At 39.1% G+C, this 18081-nt stretch overlaps 1 protein-coding gene across 13 annotated transcripts in view; it reads right to left on the bottom strand.

Moving 5' to 3' along the window:
* KIAA1217 (KIAA1217 ortholog) overlaps positions 1-18081 on the bottom strand; it is a 365096-nt gene that overhangs the window by 56163 nt on the left and 290852 nt on the right. The window contains exon 1 of one of the 13 annotated variants that reach the window (XM_040590832.1): positions 2081-2289. The exons of the other annotated variants lie outside the window; for them this stretch is intronic. The gene's annotated coding sequence lies outside the window, so the exon portion shown is untranslated. Of the gene's footprint in view, positions 1-2080; positions 2290-18081 lie in introns of those variants that run through there. 13 annotated transcript variants of the gene reach the window in all.

Raw genomic sequence — 18081 nt, 5'->3', positions numbered from 1 at the left:
AAAAAAAGAAAAAAAAAAGAGGCTGGTTGCAGCTGCAGGTTCCTCCAGCTGCCCTATGCCATATCTGACAACTGCAAACACATTAGCATAATTTTTAGCTTTTTCTGGTCAGGAACTTCCCAATGAAAAATACTTCCAGCAGACAACGCTAATCCAAAAGCGCTGAAACATTTGGTAAAAACATCAGTAAAGACAAAAGTTCGAAAAAAAACCCCACCCAGCAGATTTCAGTCAGTGACATTATTTTTTATCAGACATCCCTGGAGTGCTCTAGAGCTTTGGCTTTCCAGATTTATAGATCTGGGGAAACTTGGTTAGAGTCTGCCCTGGGGTAAGGAGCCTGGGGTAAGCTCTTTTGTGGTCTCTGCAGAACAGCAGGTACTTGGTAGCTTTGGGGTGACCTTTTAGACCAAGTAGGAAGACATACCGGGGGTTTCAACATCCATCGTTCCTCAGCAGTGCTTCCAGACTAGAAGTTTATTAGGCAATTCTGGCTAAGAATGAGCCCGCTGATGTCCAGAAGAGAGAGTTCATACCATGAAAGAGTTGACCTAGGCTAAGTTGGAGACCTGGCCTCAGCTGAGTCTGGCCCCACACTACAAGGCTCGAGGAGCTTCCAGGGTTCACAATCGTTTTTCATTATGGGAACCACATGCTGGTAAAATAAAAGTGATTATGAATGCTCAAACTTCCCATGAATGGGGAACTCCAAGGCCTGGCTAGCCGTTCTTAATATGTCCCACATATTTCCATTGTTTTTTCCTGGATAATTTTCCAGACAAAGAGTTGCAGAACCCTCTCAGAAAGCTCAGCATTTATTATAATTAACTTCCCATTCTTAGCAAGCATTTAGGTTTCAGTTCTACACCTCCTTTTGCAAAGTTTTGGTACATTTGGTACAGCTGTAAAATCTCTGTATTATGGTGAATGGAGAGTTGAGCTAAAAACTCAGAACATCTATGAAACTAATTTTCTGGGTCTAGTCACTGAGTATACCAGAGCACAATGCTTAATTGGACATATATGGATACAGCGACAGAATCACTGGGTTTTATTTCTTCAATTTATGCTCTTAATTCTATGGTTTTCCTTTCCCTTCATCAACAATGCTGCAATCAGCCAATACAAGATGTTTGTTAGGATGAGCCTATGATGGCAAGTGATGGTGAACCCACCCAGTCCTCCAGCTGCTGTGTTTGTAGTGCTCAGCTGGCTAGAAGCTGACATGGACCAAATAGGAGAACCAGAAAATGATGTTCACTATCCCAGGAGGTGGAATTTAGAGCACGTAAACATGACCCTCCAGAAAGAGGGCATCAAGTGAACCTTAATCGGGTGTCATCACCATACTATCACTGCGACATCCAGTCTCCATAACTTTCTGCCAGTTATGCAGGTGTACACAAAGGCATAAGGATTACTTCATCCTCAAGAGCAGAATTTTTAGGATACCGTATTGTAACTGCCCATACACTGACCTGAAACTCAGCCACAGCATCACTACCCTTTCCATGCCATAGGGCATCAAACATATTCTTAACATTATTGTCCCTTATTTCATACCTGTATCTTTAATGCACACTTGTGCATGAACCTAGTCCCTACAGCAATCCAAATGTTTTACCTCAAGGTATTTTACATCTCAGTATGTCCTTTTATATCCCTGACTACATATAAACTTAATTCATACCACATTCTAAAGCTCCCATGGGGAAAACAAAGCATACCTAGTTCACTTTTTACTGAATGTAAAACAGATCCATAAAATTCTAAGCTAACCACAAAACAAATTTAATGGTAATATCAAAAATAATGTTTGATTGCTTTACCTTGCCTTTAAGTCAATGTGCATACTGAAGATGGATCATGAACAAGCAAAGAGGAGAGTTTCAGACCAAATCTACACAGCCTGCTCTTTCAGGCTTAATTTTTTTCAGCTATCCTGATGATACTGAGCATTTGTTTCTACAATTAAACACACTAACAACTCTTATTATGCTTTTAAACAACATTGTTACCTACAGACAAATAAAACAATCTTTGATAACATTTTTGCTCTGAAATAATTAAAACCACTTACTGTTACTTAAGGAAATCACTTGTATGGCTACAGCAGTGAGATGAACATTTGGTTCCACTTCTTCTAATAAAGCACTTTTGTTTTCAGCCTTGAATCTAAATCCTCAGTCTACGGCATAATATTTTGCATATCCTTGCCTTCTGAGAAAAGGTTTTGAAACAGTAAAATGTTCCTTGTTCCCTCTGCTCACAACAGGGGCAGGCCATCTTGCTTTACCCGGTCATCTAAGTAACGCTGCTTCAATAGACTGAAGTACTTTTCCACATGACAAGCCTGCAATTTCTCCTCCCCTTCGAAATTAGTCACTAAATAACCTCCTTGGCATGTCACCCAGTCACAAACTGTGCAACACTATGTGATTCAATCGCTCAACCATTTTTTAATGTGTGCCTATAAGATGTATAGAAAGAGACTAACATTATGGGATGAAGCACAAGAGAGACTCACAAAGGGGAAAGCCATAAATAAAATAGTGAGTAACCTCTGTTTAGGTAAGAGAGCGCATTTCAAAGCACACACACACATTAATTCCCCAACAGGTGAAAACCTCTAATTATTTAGCAAACCGAGTACATACAATTCTAGAAAAAAACACAGCAGTTCTAAACCTTAGAAGCTTTTCACATACTCCGATTGGTAGTGACATTTTGTAGAAGGAAGAGCAAGCCCCTCCTGTGGAGGAGGCTGTCTACTCATTAACCAGGCACCTGAGCCGCTTGGCCAACCTGAACTTTGGGGCCCCCATAAATCACTCTCATTGTTATCACTGCAGCACACCACACTAGCCTTATGATTAGTCTTTTTGGTGTTTGTTTGTTTTAAAGGGCACAATAGAGAAGGCATATGTAAAAAAAAGATATTAGAAAAGACAGGATGCTTTCCTCCCTTCCATTCCCTCACCCCAAAAGATCACAGAATATAGAAAATGTCGTCTTAAAAATACAGTATTTACAGTCTAAAAGAGATAGCAATTAAGTATCATAGGGGAAAATCTCACGACACAACCACTTCCCAGTCCTGCAGTTATTTTCTGGTTTGGGGGTGGGGTGGCTTTTTTGCTGTTGGTTTGGGGGTTTTTTTTTTGCTCTGTTTTTGTTTTTTATGCAAGTAAAAAATTGCCTATATCATCATGACTGGCACTGAAAAGAATAAAAATACAATTGAAGCACACAACCATGAGCTAATACTGCTGTGAAGAGCCAGGTATAATGGGACCTTACTGGAGTAACATTTCTATTTCACAATACTGCTCTAAGTCTCTCAGACATTAGGGAGGGAGGCATCGTTCACTTCCACTACAAAAGGGCAATCTGACACAGAGCATTTAAGTAACAAGACAAAGATCTGAGCAGATCTGGTAGCCAAAACTAAAAATCCAGGTGTTCCACGCAGCCCAACTGCAGAGAAGTCCTCCCACTTTGCAGGCGGCAGCTATGTATTCTGATTTTTAATGTACATTGTAAATTTGTATGCCATTATTAGTCTTGACCAGAACTTCACAAAATTGATACGCAGTGTAATATAAAGAGCCTTTTCAGAAATGTAAAAAATATTTATTTTTTCTTAAATGTTTAGTTTTCAGTTTCACTGTAAAGTATTTTAGAATATTATTTTTATTAAGTATTTGCAATAGAACGATAATAAAGTATTATTACGGCACAGAAACAATTTTAAACCTATTTATTTTTATTTTAAATTTAATCAGTCAAGGCTTGTTTCTCGTAGTATAGCAGTAAAGCAGTATTTACCATTGAAGCATCTGGTTTATATTTGGCAGGTTTAACTAACCAGTCAAGCACCCCCTTTTAATGAATGGATGTATATACTTGACCTAGTTAAAAAGCTGCTTAGGTTTGCTGACCAACCAGGCTCAAAAACATCAAGAGTAAAAAATACAAGCAAATTATCCTAGTATACTTTTATGCCACACATGCTTTCCAGGAGTTGTAGAGCATATTCTTCCATCCCTGTTCTTCCTTACAGGCTAACAAACCTGCAGTGAGAAATCACGTTATTATGCTAATATGCAGGATAAAAAGACCACTATATTTCACTGCAGTTCCTCTGCAATGAACTGCAAGCTGGTAGGATGCACATTTTCAGTAATTGGACTCTAGCATGATAAAGTATATCCCAGAACATCAGACATACTATAACTAGCTCTCCATACATCTGGCACTATATGCACAAGTCTTCAAGTACATCTGATGCATACAAAAAGTTTTTCATGAGAGGAATGAATCTTCTTTTAATTTTAAAACACATCAGGCAGGCACAGCGTCATAAATACTGCACAGATAGATCATTACCAAGGCTGTAATTTAATCTGTAGGTTCTAACAATGCATACAAACCATTCAAGCATCACTTTCCATTTCAATTACTTTATCAGAGCCCTCAAGCCTTGTCGAACTTGCCATGTATTATCCCATGTCTAATTACTTGCCCTATATTTGTTTATAACGTACTGTACAGAACAAAGAGTTCTTTTTCTGTTTAACCCCCTCTATAAACAAAGGGCATGCCCCTAACAGGCACAACACCTCATGCTTCACTGAGATCCAGCCTGGAAGTTTAGGTTAGCCTATTTCTTTAAAATCTATGTTAATGTCTATGTTAATGATAGGCCCAAGTTACCACTGAACTAAATCACCAGTCATCCTACTTCCTTCACTGTTATTAACAATGCTGACCCGTTGGACCAATTTGCCCATCACAATTTATTTTTTGTTTACTTCTCTCATTTTTAAGCAGAAAAAAAATGTTAGAGACACAACATGAGTAAAACAATTATAAAGCCAGAGAGTATTTTGAAGTCTACTGTGGGGTATACACATGTGGCATAGACATAACTTATTGCTTGACTGCTGATCAAAGTTCTTTCTGTTCCTGATAACAGTTCTTTTGGTTCCTATTCCCTTAATAATACTTTCATGGATGGAAATAATTAAGCAGTTAATGCCTTGTACTGCTGTAAACAACCATTTCCTTGACAGAAAACAGGGAAGCACTTACAGGCTGGACTGCTTGTCACTAACTCAGGACTTGGTTTTGTTCTCAGCACTCTGGAGCAAAGCTTGTGAGGGAGTCAATGGGGTTTTGCCTAAATGCAGCAAGTTAGTTCAGTCCAGCAGAATCTAAATGGGAAGGCAGTTTCCTGGTGATGGCTTTTACAGCTGTATTACAAAAGAAACATCATTTTTTCCTGTTTTCTTGGGGTTGGGGTTTTTGAGTGATTTTTTTTTTGCCAAGGTCTCATGCCACTTCACCAGTCCTACAGATCACCCAGCTTCTAATTCTGATCCAAGACACCAACAGCGTAGGACAAAGATCTACGCACAGAGTTGTCTGCAGGATCTCTTAACTCTGCAGCCTCTGATACACAACACTCTTGAAGGCAGCTGGAGAACCACCATCAGCATCTCTCTTCCCTCTGCTTAGGCTAGCGCCGTGACAGAAACCTCTCAGCGTGGTTATCCACTTTCTGCAGTGAAAGGAGATCGACCCCTAGTTTTGCCTCCAAACATTCAGCAGAGGAAGAAAAAAGTGGTCGTATCCAATCCTGATCTCAGTCTCAGCTGCTTCCCCATGACAAAAACGAGGCGGCAGAACACAGACCCCCAAGCTGCTGTCCTTGACAAAGGCACCAAGGGAACACGGAGGTGCTGTGCTGGTCCCACCCCGCACTCCACACTGCTCTTCATGACCCTGAATAACTCTTTCAAATTGGCCTCAACTTTCCCACGTCGGCTCTCCAGCCCACTACCCATATCTATACCTACAAGGATTTGTGTGGTGTTTCCCTGAGGACTGAAAATCCTACAGAAGGTCTTTGAATTTGAGAGGCCAAGCCAGACAATCGAGAGGGAACAGAACAGTTCTGGCTGCCTGACACATACTGGATTCAGTATTATGTACAGACTACACCATCTCCTCTTAAACATACATACTATTTGTAATTCCCTCTGTTTACTGATTCTGAAGGCATGCAGTGAAACACTTGGAGTAGACGTAAGTACCGTAAAGTTCTTTTATGCTTATTCCAAACTCCCTAGCTCTTAAAAAAATGCTAACAAACAAACAAGCAGCCCTCCCACACCACAGAGCACACAGCTACGAGCTAGAACAAACCACTACAAAGGGGAGAGGCAGCTCTGCAGCATCACTGCTGGCAAAGCAGCACACTCGGTAGAACAGCTGGAGCTTGCAGTGTGGAGCAACCTGTACATAAAGCATTTGAATGAGCACACAAGTGAGCACCTGAGCTTCAGGAGAACAGTGCTTCATTTTAACATGTATATTAACATTACATATACATACATACATATGTTTTGCATACCAGGAGTACATTTTTGGCCTATTCTCTGGTGATGGCAGATCAACATATATCAGGAATTTTAGATTTTTAGGAATTAAAAAAATTAAAGGCAAGCAAGTACAAGTAGGAAACCTTGTGCTGGAAACTCTACAAGCCTCTCAAAATTTATTTTAAGTTTACTAGAGCAAATATAGCCAACTCTCACTGGAGCTGTATGAAGAAGGTTCTGCAAAACTGAACTATTACGTCAGGTCTGCAGTGTGTCTCTCTACCCTGTAATTTAAACCTCATGCTTCCCCTTCATTTCTGTACTGATTTAAACAAAGACATTTTCCTAGCTATAGGAAAGTATCACAGTATGTATCACAGACATATATGTATTAAGCACCTCTCAAAAGTTAAGACGGCACCACTGCTCTGTATTGAGGATTTGTCTCACCTAACATTGCATTAAAAGACAGTCGGCCAGGCACCCTCCAGAGTCAGCTCGTTCCCTCTACAGCCAGGTGGGACAAACCGTCCCTTGGCGTTCCCAGCCTCTCACCACTGACTGCAGTGGGTGGCAATTTCTACCCTAAGCTTATAAGGATTAGATTTTTTTCCTAATTCTCTATAGTGAGTCAGTCCACATGTCTTTTCATTTAGCTCACCCTCTGCTCTGGTTTTCATCTTATTTTTTTCCTTTTCTGATACTATAACTAGAAGGGATAATGGCAGCTTCACTGCAGCTGCTGCTTGCTGTGATCCACCTTGGACTGAACCTGGTCTATGGTTCCTGTTTGACTCAGCTAAGAATTAAGGGTCTCTAGCCTGAAGCTGGTAATAAATATTATTTATTTATCAAGAGACCAATACAGAAGCACCTCCACTTTTCCTTCTTCTCTTCCTCTGTCCTACCACTAGCATGTTTACTTATGCCTAAACTTTTAAAGCCTAAATGTAGAAGACTGAGTTTATAGCATGAAATTTTTCCAGCTTAGTCCACATGTAATACAGAAATATGAATTAAAAATAGCAAGAGTAATATGCTGCAAACATTTAACTAATACATAACTCATGACTTGGACTCCATGATTTTAAAGGTCTTATCCAACCTAGAAGATTCCATGATTCTATGACACTTGGAAAAGATAGAGTAGGTAAAGAATTATTATATGGGAAAGTAATAGGGCATTCTGAGTGTAAAACTACAGACACACACACATACCAAAAAAAAAAAAAAAAAAAAAAAAGGAGGAAGAAAGACAAAACAAAAAAACAAAAAGGGAATGACACAGGGTAAAGGGACAGCAATAGGAGTTTGTGGAAGAGGCCAGAGATGAAAGAGGGTAATATTGGAGATGGAGTGCTGAGAACTAAATAGGTTAACAAGAAAGGGATAATAAAATGACAAAGAAAAAAAAAAATGACAAAGAAACAAAAATAAGGAGACTTAAGCTAGGAGGTGAGGAATCAATGAGAAAAAGAAGAGTTAAAGACACCATAGCATATGAAGGGTAATTCAACACAAAATTCAATGAAAGAATGAGAAAACACACTAAGAGTGGAAAAACATGAACTAATGCAATTTTTCTTCAAGGTTAGAAAATTTTGCATTAGTTCTTGTTATTACAATGCTATAGTTTAGCATAGCAGGCATGGGAGGGAGAGGGAGAGGAAGAAAGGAAGGAGAAGAGGAAACAGAAAGAAGAAAATACATCCAGCATAACCTTCTTCAGTTTGGTTTAACATTCCAAGTTTTTTTTTTGGTTTTTTTGGCAGGGGCGGTCAGAACATGAGGGTCATTTTTATGAAAGCAGTGAGCACAGCCCTTCACGTAAATGCCAGCTGGAGCGACCCATGAATGCTTGAGGACATGGGCAAAGAAGCTACAGCCATCACTTGCCTTTGCAATCCATTCTCATATTCAAAGCAAAGATATTTGAGATACACTTTAAAGCTACAAATGGATTTTGAAACCTAGCACTTAGTTCAGCCATTCCCACTGAAGATGTAGCTGAGGTTCAGAACAGCTTCAGACTGCAGAAAATAACAGCTCTCTACAAGTCAGGCCGTAGTGCAGCACCTCTGATACTTGACATGCAGTGGGACTGAGTGCTAAGAGAGAACGCTGAGGTGGCTGTTGTCCTTTGTGCACATCTGGTCATTAGTGGGGGACAACAGAAATTCTGGTTTGATGAAATCATCACCAAGCTCTGACAAGTGGTGAGGCGTCTTCTGCATGCAGCCCTTACTTCTCAGATAACTTTTCCCCATATCAATTCCATCTTGTTATCAAATGCCTGACCACACAGACTTATGACCCCAAGCACACCTGCACATCAAAAGTTCTTTAGCCATCATAATGTCCAACGGCCCTTCCCATTCCTAGACTAAGACCACCCTTCTTCAGGTGGAAAACAAGAATCCAACACAAAAATAAGGAGATAGCAGTATTACACTTCTTGCCATAAAATGCTGAGCCTACAACGTGCATCATCTTAAATCTAGCTAGAAGAGCAGGCTCTATATTTAGACTAGCCTGGTTACACCTGTACTGAACCTGTTGACACTCCCTAGTTGACATTGTCACAGATTAGCTGTCAGTGAGACAACTTTGGCGACACACTGGATGAACTCTGGTTGGAAGGGAAGGGAGCACAAGGCCATGTAGAGCCTGACCCAGAGCAGTCTTATGAGAGCTTCGAGTCTAGCCACGCTTTAGGCGATCTGAGCAAAATGATGCATGAGATGCAGCACATTTTTCATTGGCCTTACTGAAAACATAGTGCCTCTGTGTGGAGGTTTATTCCTCCAGCAATATTTCATTTTTTGAGCTATCTCCCTGCTACCAGCCTGTATTACTTTATTCCTGACTGGCAAGACAAACATCCAGATCAGTGAACAGGCACTCATTTATGCATATTTACGAGTGCATTTAATTTCCTACAAACAAATGGAATGTGAGAGTTAAAAATCACTGTTAAAATTATCCAATTAAGCAGAAGGAAGTTAATAAATCTCTCATGCTTTATTCTTCAATGCTTCCTTAGTGTATTCTCCAGACTGAATGGTGTAGTGAGTAGACTAAGAAACCTCTTGGCATTTCAGCCAAGATTTTTCAGGGTGTTATCACAAATGACAAAAATATAAACACAGTGAAACATAACACATTTCAATCCTAAAAAGGTCGGATTTACATAATTACATCATTGGTTTGCCAATATCCACATTTATCTCATCAGTATAGCATGGCCCACCCATCCCATAAGCTATTAGACTGTTTGGACTGAACATATAAAAGCTGTTACTGATATTTTTTTTAAAAGCTAACATTGTGATACCCCTCATAACTAGTAGTGCTGCACTCAAACCAACTGTTTCTTCTGCTTTCAAACCAGCTGTTTGTTTCTTTCGCTTTTCCACAGCTGCTTTTCAGACAGAATTTTCTGAGAACAAACAGGAGTCATGTAATTCATGAAAATGCAGCAAGTATTTCCTTCCCTTTCCCCATTCTCCTTGAAGAGATCAAGCACATCATGTACATGACATAGACAGCCACCAGCAATGCAGGGAGCCAAACCCTTCAGACCAGTCTCAATTTCAGCACTTCCTCTGAACTGATGGGGTCATCTCTTTCTTTTTTTTTTTTTTTTTTTCCAAAAAAGGAATAGTTTCAAACATGTACAGTTCTGGTACAGATCAGAATTTTTGTTTGGTTTAAATATGCTGTATATCAGATTTCTGCTCTTTAAAAAAAGAAGTACTGTCTGTAACTGCACTCATAAATCAAAATAAATACATGGCTTTCTGATTCGCTGTACTAACGACTCAGCTCTTATTTTTGTTCCTATTTGTATCTCTTCTCACTGCACTGAAGCCAAATAAAACTGAACAAGATGATATGGTTAAATGAACATAAAGAAAGGCATAACCCTTGGTCTTATCCAGCACTACCAAACAACTGAGTCAAAACAGAACTATTACAGATATATGGAATAGGTTTGGAAGTAAATAATATAAAATTGTTATAAAACAGAGCTGATAGGTAAAAGACCTAAGCAGCATGTTTACACCTGTAGCCAGCTTTTACGTCTGATGTAAGGCCATTGCAAATCAAAAGAAATAAGTTGCAGTGCTGAGTTTTGGACTCTGTACTATCAGCAAGAGAAACAGTCATGAAGACCTTGTATACGACTGGATTTTGTAAAGTAAGTGCCCAATCCGCACTGCATCTGATAGCTATAAGGCCCAGCAGTATCTGCAGTTATAAGGACATCTGCAACATTAGAGATGCTACCAGTGCCTCAAGAGCCTTCTTAAATCACAAACTTCTTCCTGTACTGTTTGCGCCCTACATTTTCTTTTCATTTTACTTCCTTTGATCCAAAAATATACACAAATTGGTCAGCATGGCTGAAGTAAACAACCTAGTTTATCCTAAGGTCATGCTATCTATAGTAAATATTAAGTGACTGAGGGACTAGCCCTTTACCCAACACAGCCTTTTAGTCTTTTCACTTAGTCACACGAGTTCTAGTTTGCAATGATGTAAGAAAGGCATATATTCACACACAAAAATAATTTCAGCATCACGTCATTTCTCATGTTGCCTGCTGATATTTGCAACTGTCTTGCCTTTGCCAGCTCAGGATTTTTTCAAACCCAGATCTTAACATGTATCCAAGAAAAGACATTTTTACTGCTTATATTTTCAGAAGTCTGATTAGTTTTCCAGAGCCATTGTTAGAAAAAGTACAATCCAACATGCAGAAGAATCAAGGTACTCCAATATGTAGCTGTGTTCTCCTAAACGCAGGTACTGGTTGATACCTCTTTGTTAAAAAACAGATAGGGACAGAATTATTTTCTTTAGTATTTATTACGCTTATCTAGAGGCAGGTAACTACTAATAGACTGAAGTGAAGACTCAGTGGAAAGCAGAGAATTTGGGTCATGATCATGAAGTCTCACATTTTGGATTTGTGAAAAACTTCCTGGGAAAGCTAAAGTCCTGAATGACAAGCAAATGGCAGATTTGAAGAAGAAAAAAATATTGCTTCTGCTTCACCTGGGTTCTAGGACCAAAGTGGTACCAAACCATCCACCTCCACAAAGTGATTTTTAACCCCTGTTTGTTTGAGTAACAGCTCATTCAGAAAGCTAACTGGAAGTCATAATGCTGGGTTGGACTTTGGCTTACAGGACTGCAGGAATTCAGATAAGCTACCTGGTTTACAAAGGAGGTAAAGGAGGACCTCCCCTCCTAAGAAGGAAGGTCACAGCCATGAGCATTTTTATCATCTGTCAATGTGTTCAGGGAGCTCTGGCAACATCTGACTCCTCCAGCTACTTAGGAATTTCAAGCAAACGGGGGCGGGGTGAGGGTTAAGAAAAGGCAGATTAAAACTTCTACAGACCTGGAACAAGGAAACATTATGTAAAAAGAGGTGGAGTGAGAATAAAACCAGAAACTAGTAGACAATAAAAATGGACTCAGATCCAATCCTTATGTTTTTATGCAGGGCAAGCTCCCACTGAACACAGCAAAAGTTTTGCCTGAGAACCTCAGACTTACTCGAGAGATAAGACTGCTCATTTTAACAAGGGGCTGACGAGACCATCACACAAGACAGATCATATGTTTTCATTAAGTAACTTCATCAGCTCCAGGGCAAGCTCTAAGCAAATCTCAACATGAAAGGCAGCTAGCTTCAATACAGGCCTGTTAGTGTGAAATAAAGAACTCTCCCCCTAAAATTGCACTAGAACAACTATACTGTGGTTGCAAGTTGATCTGTTTCCACAGATGAAACTCTCTGGAGGTTTCCAGGTAACTGGTTTGTGATATCTACCATATGACACTCCGCTTAAACTAACTGGAAGATTACTGCACAGGTGTGGCAAGCTCATGTTCCTTGAACAGCTTACTATCAAGAACATGACACTTTCAATAGCCAGCTTGATAGAAACTTTAAATGTGTCCTCATTATTTGAAAATTTTTAAAAATTATATGTTTTTAATTGTTGGTATAGTAATAGGATCTACACAGTTATATTCCTTACATATGAAATCTGGTGAAACAAATATAATACACCAAAGCACACAGTCATTGTATTAAAAAAGCCACAATGCAGTATCCATGCAACTGTAACTCAGGACCTGTATCTTTAAACAGACCAACTTTTTGCCAGACAACATTTTAAATTTAAATATTGTTTTACATGTAGCTACAAAATTATTTTTTCCTTAAAATTCTATCCACTTTCCCACTAATTTAGACTTTACACAGCAGCAGGTATCATGTCTCAAAGGATATATGAATGACAGAGAACAGGTACATTTACAGTCTTTCACCACAGTCTGATTTGATACAGCCACTTCTCAGTGTCTGCAGCTCTACAGTTGCATAAATAATTGGCAACTACTGACAGCCCATTCAAAGCAAAGGCAGTAAAATCCATATCAGTAAAAAAATTAAAAATCCAGAAAATCAGAGACTTCTTTTATATATTTTGCTCAAATCTTAGCAAGATTTGTTATGGCAAGTTGGCAAGTAACTGTTTATGTTTAATATGTAGGTTTGAAACTAGACATAAAATCTGAGAGTAGTCTGGTGATTTACAATTAAACATTTATTTTCTCATATGGCTCAAGGAAGAAGAAACAGCTTTCGTTGTTCTGATTTAAATTCCCAGTTAATCTGAAAATATCTTCTTAAGTTTGGTGGAAAAAAAAAAGAAGAAGAAATAGAAGAAAAGAAATTAGATATCTTTCATTATTTATAAGCATCATCTTACCTTACATCTCTTGGTGAATTCCGTTTCTAGACAATTTTGGCAGGTATTTTAATTCAGAATTAGTTTCATCAATACATGCCATTACATCTTCTCTTTAAAATAAACTGCTTTTTCTCTTTTCCTCAGACAAAGTATGTGGGCTAAAGGAGCTGCAGCGTCTCTGTTCAAGAGATTTCATGGACACTCAGAGGCTTTCTTTTTACTGTATGAAAGTTAAATCTGAGTAAGGAAGGCATTTTTCCTGTCCCGGAAATCAGTATAACCAAAACCAATGCTGAGCTAATGAGAAATGTTTCTTCCATGTGTTCTGTTTGGCAGACACTGCAAGTCATATCAAGGAAACACGTGATGTTTATAAATACAATATGGCTCATGTTGTCGTAACCTCTCAATGACAAAAAGAGCATTAGAAAAGGCAGACAGCAAAACAGCAGGAAAGATGAGATTTGTATCATTTGGAAGGTCTCTATCAGATAATAGAGGTATTAGCGTTTGCTTTTCCTTTTTTCTTTCTCCTCCCAAAAGAAAACAAAGTTTTATAGTAATAGGATCAGTAAGGCAAACACATGGCAACTTATATAAATGCTGTCCTATAGGCATCCTAGCACTAAAATGTGTTCATCCAATTTATTGCTTGAATTCTTTTCCAGTGAATACTTTTGTTCTAAATACCTCTACGTAGTTTGAGAAGCTGCCTTTTTTTTTTTTTTTTTTTTTTTTTTAAAGCCAGAGAATGCAATGAACAAATGTAATTTTGGCAGCATTTGCAGCCTTTATGTTTGTTGATGTTAAAATCACAAACAGTCCGATGAATAGAAGTTAAACATCTCAAAGAAGCTGGATGTATGTTTTCAGGTACATTAAGAACACAGAGGGATGATCCTGCTTTTATTATCTATCTTTCCTTCAAACCAGCACTAAATTTCAGGCTCCTTGGACACTTTAAATTCTTGGGGAGTTGTCTGAGGGTTTTTAGCACTTACAGGGTTTTTTGAAGCTCACACATTCCATGTAACTCTAGAGAGTTAAAATGGTAGCAACCTGCTAGCCAGGCACTTTCAGGGAAAAATGAAAAGTTGCTAGTGCACAATTTTATTAATAAAAGCTAATCAGCACAACAGTTTACCCAACTTATCAAATGTCTGTCTCATTTTAACTCATCTCCTCCCACTTTGGCAGCCCAAACCCCCATCGCTGCCAAGAACGTCATCACCTTTTTGCCATTCTAACTCCCAGAAAATGTGGACTTTCCAGGTACTCCCTACTACCCAAACTCAGCTCTGACTCAACTTGCCCTAATTATTCCTTCTTGGAGAAACTGTCTCTCAAAAAAATTCCAAAACACCTCAAAGTGTAGCTCGATACAACAGCAGCCACAACAAGCATTCTTTGGATATTCTGGCCTCACCCACCCAGGCGGTTTGGGATAAAGCGCTGACCTGCCAAGGGCTTATGCAAGTCAGGGAATTAAAGAAAAACATGGTGGGTCTAGGATGTTTTAAAACAAAGTGTAACCTACAGACCTTAGGGCAGGTGGTTGGAAAGAGAAAGACTGCCAAGCAAAATAGCCACCAGTCTGTTACAAAGTAAAAATTCCCTCTTGATTCTCAAAACTGGGGGGCAGATGAAGCCCAGAACAAATCACTGCATCAACCAACATTATTACTATCCAACTCTGTCACCAGAAACACAGACACATTGCAATGACAAAAGGGGGCGATTATAACTTAGAATTCTTCCCCTTTCAGGCACTCCATAAAAGGAGGGTGTAGGGAATGAGGACAGAAAATATGCTGTGCATATTTGGTGGGGGAATCGCTTCCACTTGGAGTCATCAGGGGCTCACAGCCCTGGATAAAAGGAGCTGTGACACTTCCAAAGAAATTCAATTAATTCAGCAACATACAAAAATCTGCCATCAGTTCTTTAGTGTCATCTGCTGACGTTCAATCTATACACCGCTGCTGAAGGTGAGAGGCAAGGCAACCCGGACCCTCACCCAGTAACTCTGAGGTGGCCTTTTCCCCTTTGAATCTACGCAGATGACAAATGTTCATTCTAACAGCACAGACCAGCATGGCTGTGTATGTGCACATACGCTGGAATTCAAAACAATGCCACAGAGAATAAGACTACCATCTAAACATTTGGACATTAGACAGTATTTTGTCAAAAGAGAGTATTGTTGCACAGGGGGCTAGCAAGGACTGATAAACATAAAAAGCTCAGGCAAAAAAAGAAATGGATGAAATGCAACAATGTGAAGAAACATTTTTCCAAAGAAAACAGCTGCTACAGATTTTCAGTGTACAGTTTGGGAAGGGAATAATCAAAAAAGGAAGAGCACAAACACAAACATTCAGTGACACAGCAGTATGTGGCTACTTCTTGCTTGAACAGTATTCAACGTGGCAAACCTGTCAAACAAATCACGCTCTTCAAGGTGTAAAAGGCCACGGTATAGCATCAGCAAGCGAGCAAGGCACTCCGAAGGATTTCAAGAAAAACTGCCCTTTAGAACTTGCTTAGACCCCGAGCAAAATCCCTTTTCTCAAATACAACCCATTCACAAAAATGCATGAAACAGAGAGGAGAACAGGAAGAATTAATGGACACAAAAACTCAGTGGTTTGATAGGAGATCTGAAATTCACAGAGCCCACATTCTTCTTGCACATTTTGAGTCTTCTTGTCCATATGGGTAATACTTAATACTTCAAGTGTTACTGCCAATTCTTATACAGGTTTCACATCTGTTTGGTAGTTAAAACAGGTGTCCAAGCTGGCAGCTAACATTATTTTCTGAGATGATTTTGGGTCTGTTACATGGAAATGATTATAAATCACGAGAATAGAAGCCTGAACATCATCAAACCCAGGGATAAAGGTTCCAAAGGGACAAGAAGGCAAACAGTAGAAAAATCTGTAAAGGCAAAACTTTCCCAAACCTCAGAAAAACAAAGCTTTAACTCACATATGGCAGGAGATACAACCACACTCACAGTATCACCATGGAAAAATGTACTCACAATGGCTAATTCATAATACTCTAAATACTCTTCTTTCAACCAGTCTGACAACATGCTGCTTTTCTGTAGGTTTTCTGAAACAGTTAACCATGATGCAGAGCACAGTGTTTAGAAGTTACTCGCCGCTTCCCACCGCAGTGAATTTAGCACTCATCTCTCACACGAAACTGAAGAACGTCAGTTCACCCAAGGCAGAGACGCACAAACATAAAAAGATGGATGAGAAGCAAAGGTTTTTCACAATCTTTTGGGTACCATACAATACCAGTACATAAAATGTATATGTTTCTCACTTAGTCTCCCTGCATTTCCACCCCCTTTAATCTGGTTTGCTAAGAAAAGAGGGATAGATAATCTATTTTTATTTTTGTTTTATCTATTTTATTTTGTTTATTAGTGGTTATCTCCCCTGACCTAATAACCCACGAATCTGCAAGCAAATTTCAACCAGATTAACCAAAAGGTAGAAACCATTAGACTACTATGTCCCTAAAAATTCTGCCAAAGAAGAGATCCACAAGAAAACCCTACAGTACTTCTGCTGAATAAAGGAAAAGTTGCAGTGTATGCTCCAGCTTTTCAGACTCCAGATGCTGAGCATCAGAGTCTTATTACAATCCTCTACTTTGGGATAAGCCTGCATTAGGACCTAAGTGTTGCTGCACAAGGAAGAACCCAACCATAAGACACACATCCTTAGACAAACACGTATCATTACTTCTGGAGCTCAAGAAATCACGTTTCCACACTCATAACTCTGAAGTGCAGAAGTTCACATAGATCAAAGGGAAGACTTTTTGCATGTTTCTCCACAAAGCCCCTATGAACATCCAGGATCTGACTTCACCTCTTAGACCAGGAAGACAAGAAATTTGCCAATGCAAAGGAAAAGCCAAATGAGAAAATAACTGGTTTTTTGGACGCACAGAATTTCAAAATGGCATCTTCGACATTTCAGCAGAGCAAAATAAAATATTCTACCATGAAAACACCACCACTTTTGCAGAGGTCATCTCTGTCACCATTGGTTTTGAGTTATGGCCAAAGAGAGGTATTTCAGCCATAATCAGGAGGTGTCAAGAGTGCATATCTTTTGTACAACACAGTATTTTTTAAAAATCAATACAAATTATTATAGTTTTTGCACAGAAGCAGCATCTGTGTTCAAAACAACTGTTAGGAAGAAGGCCAAATAAATGTAGCTAACACAGTAGTTAACCACATCTGAAAACAGGTCTAGAGCACACAAAGCCACAGTAGATACATTCAGCATCTGTTGCACATGGAAGAACAGTATAGCATAACTTTATAAAGCCACCTGCAATTGTTAAATGAGTTAACGTCAATAAGGCACAATGATAGCATGTCATGCCTTTGAATATGAATGTGTTGGATACATCCAGTTACTGCTGCAGGAATATAAGTAGGATTGAAGTATTTCAGGACCTTAAAGAAGACACTAAAAACTATCATGTCAGCCCTTTGACGTGCATGTATTTGCTCTCTCATGTTGTGCATGCAGCAGTGTGAATAATAAGGTAATTAGATTTCTGACCTATCAAAAGGACCATTTTATAATTGAAGTACATAAATGAGAGGTGGTTGACAATAGTGCCTGTAAACAAACTATTGCGATCTTTCTAAAATAATGAGGCCCTAAACTGTTGAAACAGCAGAAGTGCTTACAAGAAATATTAATAACAAAGCAGTGAGACATGCTCAGAATTGATAATGAAACAAAGAAGCAAATGTACAATTAAGCAAATTACTTCACAGGAAATTTGCCACACAGTTGAATAAGCTTTGGAGCATACATAAAAGCCACAAAGCAGGGAGAACAGTAGCGACATTCCCTTCTGGCCCCGTGAGGCTCATT

The sequence above is a fragment of the Falco naumanni genome, chromosome 4, assembly GCF_017639655.2.
Source record: "Falco naumanni isolate bFalNau1 chromosome 4, bFalNau1.pat, whole genome shotgun sequence".
Taxonomy (NCBI): domain Eukaryota; kingdom Metazoa; phylum Chordata; class Aves; order Falconiformes; family Falconidae; genus Falco; species Falco naumanni.
Note: the sequence above shows the minus strand (reverse complement) of the source record. Positions and strands in the feature narration are given on the sequence as shown.